The following is a 19,358-nucleotide window of genomic DNA, read 5'->3' on the forward strand; positions in this document are numbered from 1 at the left end:
CCTGATAGTCATAGAACAATTAATTTACTCCAACAGGAGCACTAGCCCCTCGAGGAGCACTAGCCCCTCCTATATTCAGTAGATTTGTGTCCTAAATGCCATTGACAATGAATGAATTGTCATATATCGGCTATTTTTGTCCTACACAATCCTACACATTCATTGTCACAAAAATGACAATGAATGGATGATGTATGATGATAAGGGTCACTTCACACAGGTGTGATTTAAAGAAAGAAACTGGTCCAGCACTCACACTCCCATCTCAAAATCCCTTACAGTTACACTCTTCACATCATGTAAAATAGAAAATTATATTCACTGGCAAAATAATGAATTATAATACAAATAAAATGTTTTGGGATGGTTTAGTCAACAGGGTCAGTTTACTTCATTATTTTAGCCTTAGTCAATTTAAGACATGTAGAGTAACATCCTCTCCTTATTCAACAGTTGAGCTGCATGTTTTCGTTTTTAATATATCCATTTAGTATAAGCCCTGGCACGCACGCACGCACACACACACACACACACACACACACACACACACACACACACACACACACACACACACACACACGCGCGCGCGCGTGCTTTATTTATTTACTCATACGCATGCATGCACACACACGAGCACACAGACAGACACACACACACACACACACAGCGAGAGAAACTGACGCCGGCGCGTCCACACCACAGACAGTATAACGCAAAGTGCTAACGTTGCTAATGCTAACTGTAGCAGCTAAACTAATGGATCGACTGGCGAGTCACAGACAGTGTGTCAAAATTCATGCCGAGTCCACACAAACAGGTTTTTTTTCCGCGGAGCGACCAGCGGCTGCGCACATCATGCCGCCCAGATGCAAGCAGAAATATCGCTCAGAATCATTAGTGACTCACGAGAGTAGTCTGTCAGATAATTCTCCGGGCAGCGAGCTCGGGCTTCACAGACCCCCTCACCCCCCCCCAAACATTTTTTTAACGGATTTGCATGAATCACACAGGTCCTATATTTGGGATAAAAACGGCGATTTTCGCCGAAAAGCTACACTTTTGCATGTCTGTATTACGATTCTTTCATTGCACCGCTACAGGAGTGCTATGAGCACGTACAGGACACAGTTGTGATTGAACCGTAATCAATTTAAATTAAAAAAAGGCGTCAAAAGGCGAACTCGGCGCAGAGGGCGTTTGGACCATGGGAGGAGATATCGGCGCTGAGTGAGTTAAAATAGATCTACTGTAGCTATGTGCTGAAACTCTATTTTTGTACTATTTAGCATGCAGTAACAACAAGTAGTCTCCGACCTCAGTGCTCTGTTTCCCAGAGGACATGATTCATATTCATGCATCTTTTCCCTGATATCTGGTCTTGTACAATGTCAGATTTATAGAATGCATCGCTTCCACTGTAAGATATGGGTTTGTACGATCAATGTTTCATTCCAATAACGGACACACACGCACGTGTTGTGAATAACTGCTCCTGCCAGTGGACAATTTACTCAACTGTTCCTAAATATACATCCAAGTCTGCACAAGACTAAATTAACTGTGACTTACTGAAACATATATTCAGAGCACTTTTTCTTTCTTTCTTAGATCCTTCTTACAAAATAAGTTACCCCCTGATGCTGGTGTATAAGAGATTTGCTTATCTACAATTTCAGATAAATAGATCATGGCAAGTCGTATTTACGCGTTTTAATGCAAATCAAACAATATTCCTATCCCTGGTGTGTGTATCAATTGTGAGAAATGTTTTCTCTTTTGTTTGTGTGGTCGTTTCATTTTTTTCTGAAACGACCACACAAAAAAGTTAAAATTACTTTCCTTTTTGTTGTAGAAGGAACGTCACAGAAACCCCCCAAAATAAGACCCCAGATCCAGCACAGAGTTAGTTAATTACAGCTTACTTTTAATTGTTTCTCCCCGAGACCTCCCCTCCATTAATTCACAAACCGGGAATTCCTTCATACTCCCTCAGTCAGTCTTTTTCTCGTTCGCTTCAAGCTAACTCACACACGCGCACAGTACAATCAAGACGGTCCTTTTAAAGCATAGTCACCATTCACTGTGTTCACTCTACATGCCAAGCTGACACAGTAGTATAGTCGTACAGTCAGCGTTCAAATTCCCTCCACCTCCCTAGGGGTGCTCTAGGGGTTTGTGATCTGAGATTGTGTGTATGTCTTGGTGCACAGTTGAGGTAATTAAGCAATATTATATTGTAATATTGCAATTATACAAGAGTTACCCTTAAAACTAAGAAAATCGCTGAAAAAACATTTTTTTTATGACAGATACGACCTCACTACGACCACAAATGTCCCAAGAAATTAGCTAGCCTAGCCACCGAGTTTGCTGCGCTCTGTGAGAACAGAGCAGCTGAATGTGTTAATTGTTTTGATTAGGTGTGGAGTGGTGCTCCACGGCTAGAAGGCTGTTTCAACTAATCAGATTGCTTCCTCGAAACGACCTGTTGTATAATCTGTGATAGCACATGAGCAGAGCCACACCGCCAAACTATATGCAATGACATTGCAATAAATGGTAAATGGTTAAACCTGAGCTGAAGATGATATATGCCAAAAATATGTATGGCATCTAATGTATGATAGACAACGTATTTAACCATTTTCAGCTTTTTTGTATAATGTTAAAATTGATAGGCAGTGGCCATGTGGGTGAAAATGGAAGGCCAGCTCTTTGTTGCATGGGCTTCTTTTTGGAGGAAAGGATGTCGGAGACTAACCTTTCGGTCGATGACACGTGCTGTGACAGATCCAATAACTTCTTCTTCCACACTCCACTCTCAGTCACTCTCCCGGGCAGCAGTCACTCAGATCTGGAGAAGATAAATAGTGCATTTATATAGCGCCTTTATCCAAGGTGCTTTACATCGATTGTGCATTACATTCACCCATTCATACACACAGTCATACACAATGGCGGTGGAAACCATGCAAGGCACCAACCTGCACATTGGGAAGGTCAAGGACACGTCGACACTAACTCTGGGGGAGCCTGGGACCGAACTGGGAACATTGCGGTTCCCCTCCGGCCGCTCTACCGTCATTTCAAGGACCCCTGCAGTTTGATCGTTATGCATTAAAACGGCATTGGTTCAGACATACTAACAGTCCGACAACCTACACCCCAAACCGTAACCTGATCCTAACTGCAAGCACGATGCAACGCACTTCGGACAAACGTATGTCGGACCTTTGGATAAGTGTGCGCAACCCGGGCTAGCCTAAAACCATGACGAAAAATGTTCTTCGACTACCTTTTGACACTCAATAAAAACTAAGCCATGGTGATTACAAATGTTAAAGAGGGACTAGTGCAGAAGAGATGATTTCATGGTTGGTTACGCTCTGGTGTTTTGCACTCTGTAAACAGCAGATCTACTGTACAAGCTCACAACGTTATGAGCTTGTAGATCTGCTATTTTCAGAGTGAAAAGTGTAAAATCAGGCATTATGATGCCATCAAGGCCAAAACCCAATTTAGTAGTGGGTTCCAAATGGCCCCGTACGGGTGTGTAACTCGTGTACAAAAGGAACCAAATGGACCACCATTTGTACACTCTCAGAGTTATGGGGGATCTTGAAATTAAAAACAAGTTTGAGAACCACTGAACACTAAATGGAACTGAGCCTTCATTAGGATCACCGGTAACACCTGTGAAGGAAGTACAGGGAAGGGTGCCCGGAGGTAGGAAGAGCTATTCTACCCTATTGAAAAATGTATGTGAGGATTGCAAACCATGCCCATGGCATATTTGGCCATATGCTTAAATATTTATGCTCTTATAAATGCTTAATACATATATTAATTCAATCCAAGAGATGTCTTACGGCACTGTGTTGGGCTATACCAGATGTCGTTCCTCCCAAGAGCGTACAAGCTTTATCAGAAGTAATAGAAACTTTTTTAGTGTTGTATTTGTATTCGTTTTTTTTGTTTTTGTTTAACAGAGCGGTCCTCTTGTAAGAAACATCATAATTCATACTGTTATGCAATGATGTTTTCAAATAAACTTGAATTGAAACACCTATACTGCATGCAGGCGCGCTATAGCCACTAGCCCACTATACCAAGTAAGCCTGCGTCGTTTGGCGTGTGTTGGTTTTTCCATCAGCTCAGTAATCGGTGCATGACAGCGTCGGGGTGGCACATATAGCCGTTTTCACAGACCATTGGCCGTGTTGGGAGCCAGGACGGCGGGCGGTGGCCAGAAGGGGACAGAAAGCAGCTGGGGTGTCCTCCTCCTCCCCAGCCACGCTGCTGAGGTTTGGGCTAGTGGTGGCAAAAGTATACTCAAAGGTTTTACTTTATAAGTAAAAAGTATAAATGCTGCAATGTAGAAAATATACTTTGTTATGAGTAAAAGTACGGAATTCAAAATGTAGGCTGCTTGAGTAAAAGTACAAAAGTGTTTGGCATTGAAATGTACTCAAAGTACCAATGTAATACTAATCAAAGTAACAAATAAGTAAAGGTTTCAAATAATTGCCTCTGAAATGCAAAAGTTTTGGAAATTGGAAATACTCAAGTAAAGTTGGCCTACAAATACTTTTGTTTCTTTTCACCTGATAGGGGGGATTTTCCCTGGCCGGATGTAGTGCGTGCGAGGGAACACGTTATTCTGACCAGTTCCTTTCACAAGGCGCCCCAGCTGGCCAGGGGGAGATAGTTTTAGAGACCAGGATTACTGCATGTTTTTTGTGAGGGTACCTACCCTAGGGGACACGGAGAGAACATGCAAACTCCACACAGAAAGGTCGTCTCACCAAGCCCGCCTCGGGTATGGGCACTGATGACGAGGAGAGAACACCTCCCCCAGCGCCCACAGCTTCCCCAGCGGGAATCAAACCCAGGACCTTCTAGCTGTGAAGCGACAGCACTACCGACTGTTCCACCGTGCCCCCATGTTGGTACCATCAATCATGATCAAAGCCTTGGTACCATCTTATAAGGCTTTGATCATACTGCAGGCAGTAGTGATCAGATCGGATTTATGTACTCAAGAGTCAGACTTCGTCAACCTATCCGCAACCTGTCTTGCTGAGACTCTTCTTTGGAAATCACATTTGAATCACGTCAATCCACCTAGGAATGCGATTCAAATAAATGCAAAAACAAAATCAGTTTCCATGCTGATGTTGTTTTTCTTTTTTAGTTGTTGTTCAGTCTCGATTAAAATAATAATGATTCCAGTCTGGATTGGCCAGAAATCTGATTTGGGCTGCCACTGTGAATATAGCCTATAAGCCTCTGCCTCGGCAGGGTGTTCTGTCACATTTGTCTCGCATTGCTGGTGATTTATCTAACGGGGAAACCTTTGCTGTTTTAAGCATTATGTTATACTTTAGCTGTTGAAAAATAGCAGATGTTTGAAAAATCATAAAAATGTGGCGCAAATCTTTCAATATATATTCTTTCAGAGCGAAGGTTTTTTTTATTTTGGCTTTCGCCCTTTATTCCACATTTTTTATAGAGGGACAGGCAGTAGGCTGACAGGAAATGGGGAGAGAGATGGGGGGAAGACATGCAGTAAAGGCCGTCGGGATCGGGAGTCGAGTTTTCATTTAGTCGATAAAAGCCTATTTTCTTTTGTCATAGTAGCCTATGAGTCGAGGAAATCAACACTGCTTTGTTAGTTAGTCGGGAAGCTAAACACATTCACATCCAAATGTAACATTTTGTAAAACATTTGCCAGAGGAATGACAACTTCCAGTTCACCAGAACTGTCACCAGAACAACACGGATTAGAGCACAGATAAGAGAGACGTCATACTGTGGGTTTCACTTTCTGACAGACAGTTTCCCCCGCCGGCTATATTCAGGGCGACGGGTTAATAAGTGGTTACTTATACAGTTCTGCTGGTGGCAGTGCCGAAAAACACTGTAGCAGATCTATCGGCTATTTTGGGCACGCGACACCGGCATGCGACCGTGTATAAATCAGGCTTCAAACGCCCGCCAATCAATTTCCAGCTGGTCTCGCATCAATGCATGGACAGGCACAGGTGGCGGTGAGTAAGACGGCGCTATTACAATGGTGTGTGTACGAATCTATGATGCATCGCCGGGGTTTGAGATGCGGCGCTAAATATGCATGCATAACAAAATATACCGCGCTCCGAACACAAGAGTTTGTCACCGTGCAATGTCAATCGCTATAGTGACTGAGTGTGTGTGTGGCTTCCAGCAGCCATCTGCACCAGCCCTGTTGTGATGCTTCGTGGAGCACAGCGCTCTCTTCTCCTGCTGTGCTTTGTTTTCACATTTGCTCAGTCCTTTCTCATCATTCTTTCGTCATTTTGTAACACTTCAGCCCTGTATTTGGACTCACAGTCATCATTACTCTTCTAAATCTCTGTTTATTCACCTCTCCCTCTCTCTCTCTCTCTCTATCTGTGTGTATGTGGCCTAAGTCAATGGTTTTCAACCCTGTTCATATCAAGGACCATTTATTCGACACGAACCACCATTTGATGAGATTTTAGCCTCTCAGACCCAATTCATACTTTGTTGTTGTTGGATAGGATGTTGTCCACAATTCCTGTATTTATGTTGGTACCATTAGGAGAGATAACAGGCAGACAATATATATATATATATAAATAACAATTATTCTGCTATCTCTAATTGTGCAGACTTCTTGCAAATTAAGCAATGCAGATGTTTGTCAATAATGTAACTCTTGAGTTGGCCTACGTCGTTCTCGTCTACATCCAACCGGCACGATTCCTCCATCGGTTCAAAAATCAGCATTCCATGCAAGGAGTCTTTATTGATTAGAACACTTTAACTGGTCTTGAATGGGCTCTCAGGCAGCAACCAACTAAAATGATACAATTGTGTGACGAACAGCAGGGCCCAACATTGACCTCTCTCTGAGAGCTAAAGCTGGGGGGCGGCAATCATCATCCCCCAGCCTCATCTCTCCCCCAGCTGGAGTCTGGCTAGGAAGAAAGGACAAATAATGTATTCGTTTTCTAGTCCTGCAGGGCCAACACATAACATACAGTACTGTATGTGTGCAAGCTCCATATTGAACAGTCTATAGCTGTGGCTTCTGTTATATAAGACAAAGGGGGTGGTGGACGTGACAACAATGCTTAGAGCCTTCTTGTGTGTGTATCAGTCAAGTGGAGTGGAGGATGGGTGGCATTCGTTGGGCGGCGGAGGCTTTATACGACAGTAATCGACACTGAGAAGGTGAGCCGTAGAGCAAGCTGACTTTGAAGAGTTTAACCCATTTAGACCCGACTTTGAAATTTAGAAAATGTCTTCTAAATTATGACAGTTTTCTGAAAACCCTATGTTTCTATATCAGTGGTTCTCAATATTTCATGTCAAGGACCCCAGAAACTATGCAATTGGCCACCGACCACCATCTGAAAATATGTTGTTCCAGGGACCTCCCAGAAGCAAAGATCTTAGTAAAAAACGTTCGCGCTGAAAGAGTTTATATATATCCAAAGATTTGTGGCACATTTTCACGATTTTTCAAAAAAAAAGCAGACCTACAAGCATGTACATCTGCTATTTTTCAAAAGCCAGTCTAACACAATGCTCAAAACACCAAAAGGGGTTCCCGCACAAAATGGTTTAACCTGCCAATCAAGAGAGCCTCTCATCTGTGACAGGCAGCGAGGCAGAAAGCCAAAGACCCAGATATGTCAACTCCTCTAATGACCTAACTATGGCCCCATGTCATCACCATCTCTACAGCCAGCCAGCGTCAATTACTGTACTACAGTCCACACATGCAGTTGGAGGACCGGCCTTTAAAAGGATTACACCATCACCATACAGTGGTATACTGAGTTTTGACTAATGGCATTTTCTATTTTAATTAGCGTGGCTGGCCAAAGGGATACCAAGACTATTGTTGTCAGTTTATTCACATTATTGTATGTTCTGTACTGTAATTCTGTATACCGGTAGGGCCGGGCCTTAATAACTTTGGGGCAGGCCCGTCTAGAGTTTAAATGGATAGGTATCACTATCAGTCAAAAGGGAGACATTGAAGAGGAAGGATGAATGGGGAAGGATCAACATAATATGGAATGTCAGAACAGGTCAGCTCCATATATGGAGATCTAAGGGTCATCCCTGATGATGTCACGTGATGCCATGACCATATGGGGTGACCAACCAACCAACAAACACACTGGCGGGAAATGCACGATTCCATGTTGTTATACGAGCTGGCAAATTCTTATGTCACTTATGGGATTTGTGAACTGTTATACCTCACAGTCTACAGGCAAATCAGAGCACTTGTTTGGGCCAGAAAGGCCAGGATTACAAACAATCCACTAAAGTTCCACTGAAAAATTACAAAACTTTTTTTTATGTCCCTTTAACAACAAAGAGTGCAAAAAGTACAAGCTCTCCTCTGAATAAATTGCTATGTGTTGATAAGAATGAGCTTTTTTCCCTCAGAGGGGAAAAACCAGAAACTGAATAAAATGACAATGACAACAACTCGATCTGCTCCCTCTACAGCACTGCCACCCAAGCGTGGAATATGCCCTGACCCCTTCCCTCAAAGAATGTAGATCACTGGCTTCCTTCAAAACAGGCCTGATAATCCACCTTCCAGCAGGCCTAAGGGAGAGAAAAATTAATGATCACTTCTCCCTTAGACAGGTGATCCGCTCTACCGGCCACTCTACCCCTGAGCCACTGCCGCCCTCATAGGGCAGAAACGTCACAGGTAGAAATCCACATGGCAAAGCAAAGTCTGCATTGATATGAGGAACAGATGCACTCCATTCCAGTGAAGAAAATAAGTCAGTTTCAAGGAAAGCGTTCCAGTTGACAGGCCTTGTTCAACAGTCTGATGGTATGCAGTAGAACAGATGGTGGAACAGATGATAAAAATATCACACCAGAAAGCCTCTTGCAAATGCTTAATTATTCCTCTTGAAAGAATTATAATGTGTTTATTTTTTGGGGTGACTCTTTACTCCTTCAAAATCGTTTTTTTGTGACATCCAAATCACATGGGGGGGCAATCTTTGAGGTTTTATGCTTTTGTTTGCTTTAGTTTGTGTCATGTGGAGTCGTGTTTTGTCTGTTATGTTACATGAAATAAAGAAAAAAAAATCTTTGTGACACGCTGTGTTTTAGTTATCCTGCTGTGACACATTTTCAGTCGTCTCCCTCTGCTGTGAAAGCTACTCACTGGGAGAGTAATTACAAACCCATGGAGATCACATAGTTCTACCCCATGTAATCTCTCAAGAACAGATTCAGGAAAACACGGCGCTGTCGTTTCTTTCCCCATTTTTGTGCCGATGGGTTCCCAGATTTCTGCAGCGGTGCCCTGCCATTGCATATCTGTGTGTGCACACACACAACACAAGCTGCAGTTCCACAAGGCCATTCCATCTCGTCTCCTTTAAAGTCATGAAGGCAGCTATAGGATCACAGTGCTCTCCAGGGTAGACCTTCATCCCTGTGGCAGTACGTGCGCTGTCGTCCGTAGACACTGCTTTCAGAGCAAACAAGATTACATTGATGAACACCGGCAGGCTTGTTTACCCTCTCAGTCTCAAGGAACTTTGGGGGTGACTTGCTGCCAGCAGCGAGGACAAGAAACTTTGGAAGATGGAGGATCTGTGATGTAGCCATCAGATACAGAAATATGGCTATACTCAGCTAAACTTGAGGGAGTGAGTGCCTGCTAGTTTGTCTTTGAAATGAACAAACATCCGCGTCCAACACTGACGTGAATTAGTTTGTTCTAGGTTTGAATGAGGTCTGTCCCCCCCCCCTCCCCTATTCATTTCTAGAAGGCTTTGGACATGTACCGTATTGGAATAGACATTCAAGGACATTCAGGCAAATTCTTAAACATCACTCTCCCTTTTTGCTGTCGGTCATTTTAGTACTCACTTTAGTACATTCTTTCACTCTACTTCAGTGATACTTGAGTGATTACTAAGTACATAAGCAACATTCCGGCACGCACTGCACACAGCCCCTTCTGTAGTATCTCAGTGTTAGATTGACCAAATTAAATGAACAGGCAACAAAGGGAAATTCAAATAGGACAATATTACCATAATGTTAATGGATATTCAAGACAACAGAAAAACGTATGGAATATAGGGGTGCATGTAAATCACCGTTTCCTAAACACATGGTGGTTCACAGACCATTTCTTATGGGCCATGACTGGCCTATGTCCTCTTCCCTAGCCCTAACCCTTTAAAAAAATAGGCCTATATTATTTTTACATTTTAAATGTTGTGTGTAAACAAAAGTAATCTAAGAAATGCCATTAATTAAAATATTTATAATTAAGAAGTAGTGAAAATAGCCTATATCTATAAGCTTGCAACACGGCACGGAACATCATGTTAGATCTGCTAATAGCACTTGTAGATCTGCTATTTTCACTAGTTTGGGTTCCGGGGCAAACATAATAATCTCTCTTTTGGGTCTCGACCTGAAAAGTTTGGGAACCACTGACATTGTAAAACCTGGTCAAGAGCTCAGCATCAGGATCTTCTTTTTCGCAAAACTAGAGGACCAAAATAGGGATGTTGACATTTCCTCCCCTTAGCTACAAGAAGAGTCTGGCTGTCACAGTTAGTGTTGCAATGCATTCCTAAATGTCCTGCAGGCTATCTCCATGCAGCAGGTACATGTACGCAATATTTTGCAACTGTATATAATATACTGCCAGAATTAAAACATGCCCTACTCTGTTGCCTGACAGTTTTCGGAACGTTTTTCACGAACCGTTGAAATATTCTGCGTTGCTCCATTCCGCGCATGGGTGCCCTCAAATGATGCTCACGCATGTCCTGGAATAGGAAAATAATCCTGATCCATATATGCGATTATGCGACAATCGGTTTGAAAGCTACAGGCTCTGATAGCGAGCAAATGGGGATGTATTGTGTGGGGTTTTACCACCGGTCATGTGATCGACGAACCGAAGACCATAAAAAATAAACCCTAATATCTAATATAATATAAGACGCTAACATCTGAACTTTTTATGCATACAGTTCTGTACGTCACACAACATGCTTGTGTGTACTGTTTGTAATTGCAGCACGACATGTTGCAGATCTTGTAGATCTGTTATTTTCACAACCCAAGCTCAATTTTCAACACCCAAGCTCAACCAAACATAAAATTGTCTTGTATTTTAGTTGTACTGGATCCCTTCTTCACTAGTCCCTCCCTAACATTTCAGTCTAGTTTTTATTTATATTATATATTAGTCTTTGTTTTAGTCATCATAGCTTAGTTTTTTTTTTTTTCGTCAGTAAAAAAAGGCAGTCGACGGACATTTTCCGTCTTGCATTTAGTCAATGGAATCGACACCGTTGTCTACTTGGGTATTCTTGCCAGGCCAGAGATGGCTGCTTGCTTGGCTGGCTGACAGCCATCTGAGAGATGTTTCCACTAGTGTAACGGTGGCTGATTCCTATCTCGCTTGCCCTCGATTCCAACAATTGCTGGCATTACACTGGGGGGCAAAGCTGCCGAGAGAGTTACCTGAAGGAAGGCAGGTCATTGTTATGCTCACACATGCCTGGAGAATCACACACAGTACCCAGGGACCTTATGGCCAGAGAAGACCATGCACTATGTAGGCCTACTAAAGATGGTGGATATCACACAAAGAAAGAGGCGGACGGACAGCCTTTACTGATTGCCTGGCGGAAATGCAATCGCAATGAGTTGGAGAGAGGAAATTACGGAGATTATTCTCAACCCACATACACACTGTACCACTGTGAAAACATGTCTGAGTGCCGGGTACAGATCTGCATTTCACACAAAACCATTTGTGTGCCGAGAGCCTCTGCTATATTTACAGTAATGGCCTGTAATCAACCATGTGATAACATGCAATCGAGTGTCTACAGGTGACAACAACTGTAGACTCTTCCTGCGGCAGGTTCAGTGGTAGGACAGACGACAGCAGGATTTGGACCAAAGTTGTCATTACTTTCCAGTGATTGCAGAACTGCATGCCTGCCATGCAGGCTCAGTATATAAAACTGTGGTTATTGTCACACAGAAGTCAAACGGCACAGGGGAAAATCACACACACATACTGTGGCTCATAGTCCATTTCATACAGTGTGTGGGGATCGGTCGTCACCCACCCTACAACTGCCATAAATAGCTGTGCATTTGGAAATCTGTTGTTGTTTGTAGTCACGGTATGCCTAATCCACGATTCAATTTGATTTTAAGATCAGTATTCAATGTTTATTTAATTTTAGGATATTGACTCTTGATATGTAAAGAAAAACACTTCTCAATTACTTTTATTTGAATAAGAATTATAAATAACAAATGAGAATCTAGAATCATAAAATGATTAACATAATAATAATATAAACTTTGGGTTTCATCAACTGTCATTGACATCAGATTCACTTCAGATTCTTCTTATAGAGATTAGTTAACATTTTTCCCATTCCAAGTGGCTATGACTGACTTCCAAGGAACGACTCGCATGCGCTCGTTATTTCTTGAGAGCGACGTGCAGGAATTGTGTACTAGTAAATATTCAGACGAGCATCCTTTTCGTGTCGACTAGAAGATCATTACCGCTTTCCCACCACAGCCAGGCCTAAATCCTCACCTAATATGAATGTAATTAAAACCAGGAATGGGCATTTCTGGGCACGGTTTACTGTTCTTTAATTGCCAATTAGCACCGAACTGTGTGTAATGTGTGTGTGTGTATCGTAACTGTTTTCAGAACTATAGCCTTATCATCTGAACGAAGCCAGAAGGTCAGCGTCATTATTCGGACGGCGTGTGGGTTCCGACTCGTCCCATTATCCTAACGTTGTCCATGACCCTGACCGCACGCGTTGTCGGAACTAATGCGCTGTCGGAAAGTAAGAGTGGATCCCGAGTGGGCGGAGTATTATGGTCTGGAGCCAGGCTACTAGTAATTTTCTTGATTCCCTCAATTATTATTTCCGACGGCGCATTGGTCCGACAACGTGGCTTCACGTGCGGATAGGCTTAGGGACAGGGTTACTAATTACGAGCCGATTCAGACCGAATAATTACGCTGACCCTCATTATCCACCGGACATTATTTTCTCATATCATGTGCATTCTTCGACCTGTAAATAACTATTTGCTCACAACAGAGAACACACGGCTGTATACTGTAGGCTATATCTTAGACTATACCCGTGTGTTTGAACTATTCCCATCTTATTCACACACACACACACACACACACACACACACAGGTTATATATAACCGGAGCGGTTAAAGAAATGGAAAATAGCAAGGCAATGTTATAGTGATATCAAACGCCTCAAGACGAGCCTACTCGTCAAAAGTGCCCCGCGCATCACGTGAAATTAATTATTCGGGACGAGTATACCTGTCAACAGGATCAAATGTGTTAATGTGAACAAGCTGATTTGTGAGTCTATTTTCTGAGCTGTGCTATAATGTGTGCTGCCTGCAGCTGCTAGGCTAGAAAATCTAAATACCTAAAGACTACTAGATCATGGTGACGGGTTTAGCTTTGGACTCAACATCCAATTATGACCATGGCAGAATATACGTTTTTTTCATGAAGGTTCAAGATTTATTTATTTGTCACACCAAAATTATGTCAGACATACAGTATAGAGGGATTTAACAGATTAAAAGGCAATAAAGTGCGTGCGTACACGTATGTGAGCCTTGAGGTAGTGGTTGTATTAGTCCAGAGTCAGTGGGAAGAGAGTAGGGGGAGAGCTGGTATAGAGTGTTCAGCTTCCTGACAGCCTGATGGACAAAGCTGTCCCTCAGCCTGCTAGTCTTTGCCCGAAGGCTCCTCTGTGTTCTCCCTGATGGCATAATGCTGAAGAAGATGTGTGTGCGGTGGGTGATGTCGCCTGTGATCTGCAATGCTTTGCGGGTCAGGCGTGTGTTGTAGATGTCCTGGAGGGACGGGAGGAGGGGGGCACCAAAGATTTTCTCAGCTGCTCTCACGGTACGCTGCAAGGTCTTTCGGCAGGATGGTGCCTCGATAGGAGATCATGATAGGGGGCGGGGCTGGGGCTCTTCTAAGTCTGCGGAGGAAGTAGAGGCGTTGCTGAGCTTTGTTAAACAGTGATGTGGTGTTGGTGTTCCAGGAGAGGTCCTCAGTGATGTGCACACCCACGAATGTAGTACTGCTCACTCTCTCCACCGCTGTACCGTTGATTGGCAAGTGGAGGGTGCTGGGTGTGTGCTCTCCTGAAAACAACGATAAACTCCTTTGTTTTCTGCCCATTGAGAGTGAGATTGTTGTCTCCGCACCGCGTGGTCAGCTGGCTCACCTCGTCCCTGTAGCTGGACTCATCACTCTTGTGGATGAGACCCACCACAGTTGTGTCGACCGCAAACTTGACAAAGATGTCGGTGCTGTGCTTTGGTGTGCAGTCGTGGGTCAGCAGGGTGAAGAGTATAGGAGGCTGAGCACACATCCCTGGGGGGCACCCGTGTTCAGGGTGATGGTACTGGATGTGTTGCCGCCACTGCCTGTGGTCTCCCAGTCAGGAAGTCCAACAGCCAGTTGCACAGTGAGGTGTTCACTCCCAGCTTCTGTATGAGCTCATTGAGCTGCTAGGGAATGATGGTATTGAATGCTGAGCTAAAATCTATGAACAGCATCCTTACATAATGAGTCCTTGGTGTCCAGATGTGTGAGAGCTGAGTGGAGTACAGTGGAGATTGCATCACCTGTTGGCCCGATATATGCAAAGTGGAAGGGGTCCAGGGTGGGAGGGTGGATGTAAGCACTTCACGATGACGCAAGTCAGTGCAACGGGGCGGTAGTCATTGAAGCAGGATGGGGAAGCCTTTTTAGGTGTCGGAATGACGGTGGTTTCTTTGAAGCATGCGGAGACAGCAGCACAGCTCAAGGAGGTGTTGAAGATGTCTGTGAAGACATCAGTCAGTTCCACTGCACAGTCCTTCAACACACGACCGGGTATGTCGTCCAGGCCCGCAGCTTTGCGGGCATTGATCCTGGAGAGGGATCGTCTCATGCTGGCTGGAGACAGATGCAGCGCCTGGTCGTGTTTTGTGCTTCATAGCGTCCGAATAAGTCGTTCGGGTTGTTCAGCAGTAAACAGGCAATTTATGGGCACTAGATTTGCCCGTAAACCTCAAGTTTAGCAGGCATATACAGTAATATATGAGAGTGGTGTCACAGGTCTGTGGTCGGGGTTTGTAGTCCTCCTCGGTTTGTAGTCTGTGATGGTCTGAATCCCCTGCCAGAGGCTCCTGGTGTCTGTCCCTGAAGCGGTGGGCTTCTCGGTGTACTGCCTTTTTACCTCTGGGTCCAAGTTGGCCCTATACTATAGCTGTTCTCAGGCACCGCGTCATCACCTGCTCCGAAGGCGACATTCCGGGCACTCAGTAGCCTGTGGACTTCCAACATCAGCTATGGCTTCTGATTGGCCCGTACTGTGATTATCTTTGTCTCTGTGACATCATCAATGCATTTAGGCAGTATCAGTAACAGTCTCTGTGTATTCCTCAATATCAGTGTGGTGGTTGTCGGTGGCTGCCTGTTTAAACATGTCCCAGTCTGTGGTTTCAAAACAGTCCTGGAGCACATGTCTTATTTGCTTCTGAACCGGTTTATTGACTTTAGCATTTAGCCCTTGGTCTGCATGCCGGCACTTTCACTTCCGGTTAATTTCCGGCTGTATCAGTCACCGAGAAACCTAGAACCATTCATACGTTGGCGAAGAGCGCCATCTATCATAAACCAATGAAAAGACCATTTGGACATACAATCTCTTGGCAGTCAAATGTGATAGCCCACAGAGAATTATGCCCGTCACTGTTTGCAATGAATCCAATATTATAGTCAGTATATGGTACCCCAAATAATTGACTGAAGAGATTTTTCAATGGATTCCGTTACTATTGGTACTGTATATGCTAAATAACATACTAAACTTTGAGGAAAAGAGTTCTGGAAAGGCATTCATTTCCGCAATGTCTTAAAATGACCGGGAAGCCATCTTGAAAATGATGCCATTCCAGAAGTTAGATTTCCATATCTTTTTACCAGCTGCGATGCAGACTGATCTACAATCTATCCGACCTCTCAGCCAATGGGATAGAATTGCAGCCAGCAAGTGTTGGCTGCATACTTTTTGAAAAGCCTATGGAAAAAATGAATGGAGAATCATTTCCTGGGCCACTCGTCGTTCTGAAAGGGGGAGGGACTGCGTCGCTCTATAGACTACAGGAAGAAACGGCAAGAAGGGTTCTGCTTATAGTACCAAACAGACTGAAGCCAAACAACATTGGCGTGGCCTTAGACTGCAGGGAAAGTTGGCCTGTGTTGATTCAGCTGATCACTCTGTTTCACATTCGATGTACACAAATGCTGCTATTGGGGAGGATTCACCATCAAAGGAACCAACCAAGTACAATCTGTCAATCTGGTATCCCGACACCCACACTCTGTATACTATAAACCATCATGATTCTGAACAACACCTAGAGTCCATCGCACACATAACAAATGGATGCATACAAAGATTTGTATATTGCTCGCCACGACCGTATTGTTGACCTAGTGTCTGATGCAGTTCGAAAATATGTGCCTCTATCTATCTATCTATCTATCTGTCTATCTATCTAATCTAGTGCAGCAATGTATAAACATTCAGGAGTGTTACCAGATTGGTTTAGCTGTGCATACGATGTCTTTGCTAACATCTCAAATACACCGGATGCTGTTTTTGTTGACACCAGCCACAAGGAGGTCCTGATTCTGGAGGCGGGCTGTGTCTTTGATTTGTACATAAACATTCTAAGTACCAACCATTACTTGGAAATATAACAAACCCTGGGGTATCGATGTAGATTTGCCATACTGACATTCGGCAGCCTGGGCCATGTGCATACACTGACCATGAGCGGTGTAAGAATAGCCAGCATACAAAGAGCAAAGCCAAACAACTTTCCAAATACTGTTCTGTTTCGGCTGTTATAGGCATGAGTTTGTCTGTGTGTGGAGGAGGAGGAGGTGCCATGTGTATTATTAAGTGAACATGAACTGTCAACCCTGTTATATTTGTGTCCTTGTTAAATTAATTGTATTTTGTGGATTCAAATAAAGAACTAAAATGTGTGTGTGTGTGTGTGTGTGTGTGTGTGTGTGTGTGTGTGTGTGTGTGTGTGTGCGTGTGCGTGCATATACTGTATGCGCGTGCGTGCGTCACTTTGGGCTTGTTTGTACATTATTTAGCATACCCATTAGTAACAGAATCCATTGAAAAGTATATTCCTTTCATCCTTTCTGGAGGCTGATGTGCAACTGTGTTGTAAGAAGGAAAATGTAGTATTTTTGCTTCTAATACGTCTCTGTACGCTGGACTCTGGAGGTGCAGGATCAAAGCTGGGCCTGTGGAAAGCTCAGCTCTGGTGGGGGTAAAGGGCTCCATTAGCCTGGGGTCCACCTATGCTTTCTATGGCATATAAGCAGCTCCCAGCAGGAGCCGGCGGGAGAATCTAGACTCAGCTGAGCGACATGAGACTAATTAATTAGAGCGACAGAAGAGAGGAGTGTGTGTGTGTATACGTTTGTGTGCGTCAATTTAACAAAGGTGCAGACGATCAGAAATCAGCAGAGAGTGATCAGCGTTTGCGCTACTCTATGCCGAATTTAAGTGGACTCGGTCCCAGACTTTTTTGTTCTCCCTGGAAATAAAAACGTCTGGGTTTCCGAGGCTAGGGGTCCATTGACTCTGGCCTTTGAGGACCAGACTAATTAGGCTAAGCTTTCAGGTGCCACGGCTGTCTCCGCTGTTATTAACTAGAGTAGATGTCACAACTAGGGTTGGGATTCGGAACCGGGTCCATTTCAGACCCGGTTCCGACATTGCGGATCCGGAGCCGGTTCCATCGTTTTTTTATTAACGGTTCCCCAAACGGATCTCATCCGTTGTCATTTAGCTCCGCTGTGTCTGTGCATGCATGCAAGCAGAGCCTGTGGTGACGTCACCCCACCTACATGAGTGAGTGGGGTCGGGGGGGAGGATACGCCCACTGTTCTGTGCATTCAGCGACCGCCGCGGAGCGAGTGGGACAGTATGTCGAAGAAATCTCCAAAGTGTGGTTAACAGAGAGGGAAACGACTGAGGCTGAGGCTGAGCACGCAAAGTGCAATAAATGCGATAGTTGCCAGCAAAGGTTGTTGCAACTTGTACCACGTCCACATTGAGGAAACATCTCAAAATCAATATGCCTACACATCGCGTTTGTGAGCCATGCGGAAAGCCGTGCCCGCTCTCCCCGCAGCTCCACCACAGCCGGCGGGGGACGATCTGATGCAAGGCTGGTTTACTTTCCCCATGCTAGTAACGTAATGGAAAATAAAAACTACTAACGTCTACAGAGATTTTCATTAGGCGTATTGTACAACTGTATTTTATGAATGACGTTAACTATAGAGCAAAATCAATTTGTCTGCACTTACTTTTACAACTTATATGCGACTCGATAAATTGCTTTTGATTTGGCTCTAAATTAATCGCGTGGCTGTTGAGAGCCCAGCGTTTAGGAGGTGCATATACCTCCATAGATCGATTACTTTATAAACAATTTGCAGAAAAAAGCACAGGAACGTAGCATACAGTTCAATACAAGGTCTGCTTGAGGATTTTATAATCCAATAAAGCACTATGGCTTGTTTCCATTAGGGTAAGGGGTCCTTCATATTAAATTAATTTGAACATTAAAGACAACATTTTTCACTACAACAATATCATTTATGTGTACTGTATATTTAATATACAGTACAAATTGCAATATACAGTACAAATTGCAACAATGATATTGTTGTGGTGGCTAGCTGCTGCTGGTGGTGAAGTTTAAATAACAGTGCCACCTCATAATTGTAAAGTGCATTTTCAATAATTTGAATGAATGAATTTGTGTTTATTATGTACTTGGTTAGGTTAGTTATAATATAAGCATAATCTATGTCAGAAAAAGGTGAAATAAATAATATTAGGATCCGTTAAGGGAACCGTTAGGAACCGGAACCGTTAAGAGGGATCCGGGAAGGATCCGGAACCGTTAAAATCCTAACGAATCCCAACCCTAGTCACAACGCTTTTCAATTTTCAATTCTAAAATGCAGGGGACAAGTGTGCTCTCTGCTGCAACAAGAACATAATAGTAGTAATTTTCCTCAATTTTAGTAGATAATTTGAAAGGAGGTACAATGGTTTCCCCTTTCGAAAAATCTCTAAAGATATAATATATTTTCGTAAACGGAAATGGCAGCTTCCTTACTCTGATTTTGGGAGGTGTAGTTCC

The 19,358-nt window shown here is 43.6% G+C and overlaps 1 protein-coding gene across 2 annotated transcripts in view; it reads right to left on the reverse strand.

Moving 5' to 3' along the window:
- syt1a (synaptotagmin Ia) overlaps window positions 1-19,358 on the reverse strand; it is a 205,970-nt gene that overhangs the window by 123,030 nt on the left and 63,582 nt on the right. The window contains exon 1 of one of the 2 annotated variants that reach the window (XM_080757571.1): window positions 2,762-2,828. The exons of the other annotated variant lie outside the window; for it this stretch is intronic. The gene's annotated coding sequence lies outside the window, so the exon portion shown is untranslated. Of the gene's footprint in view, window positions 1-2,761; window positions 2,829-19,358 lie in introns of those variants that run through there. 2 annotated transcript variants of the gene reach the window in all.

Source organism: Protomyctophum bolini (genome assembly GCF_963924005.1).
Source record: "Protomyctophum bolini genome assembly, chromosome: 23".
In the NCBI taxonomy this organism is placed as follows: Eukaryota; Metazoa; Chordata; class Actinopteri; order Myctophiformes; family Myctophidae; genus Protomyctophum; species Protomyctophum bolini.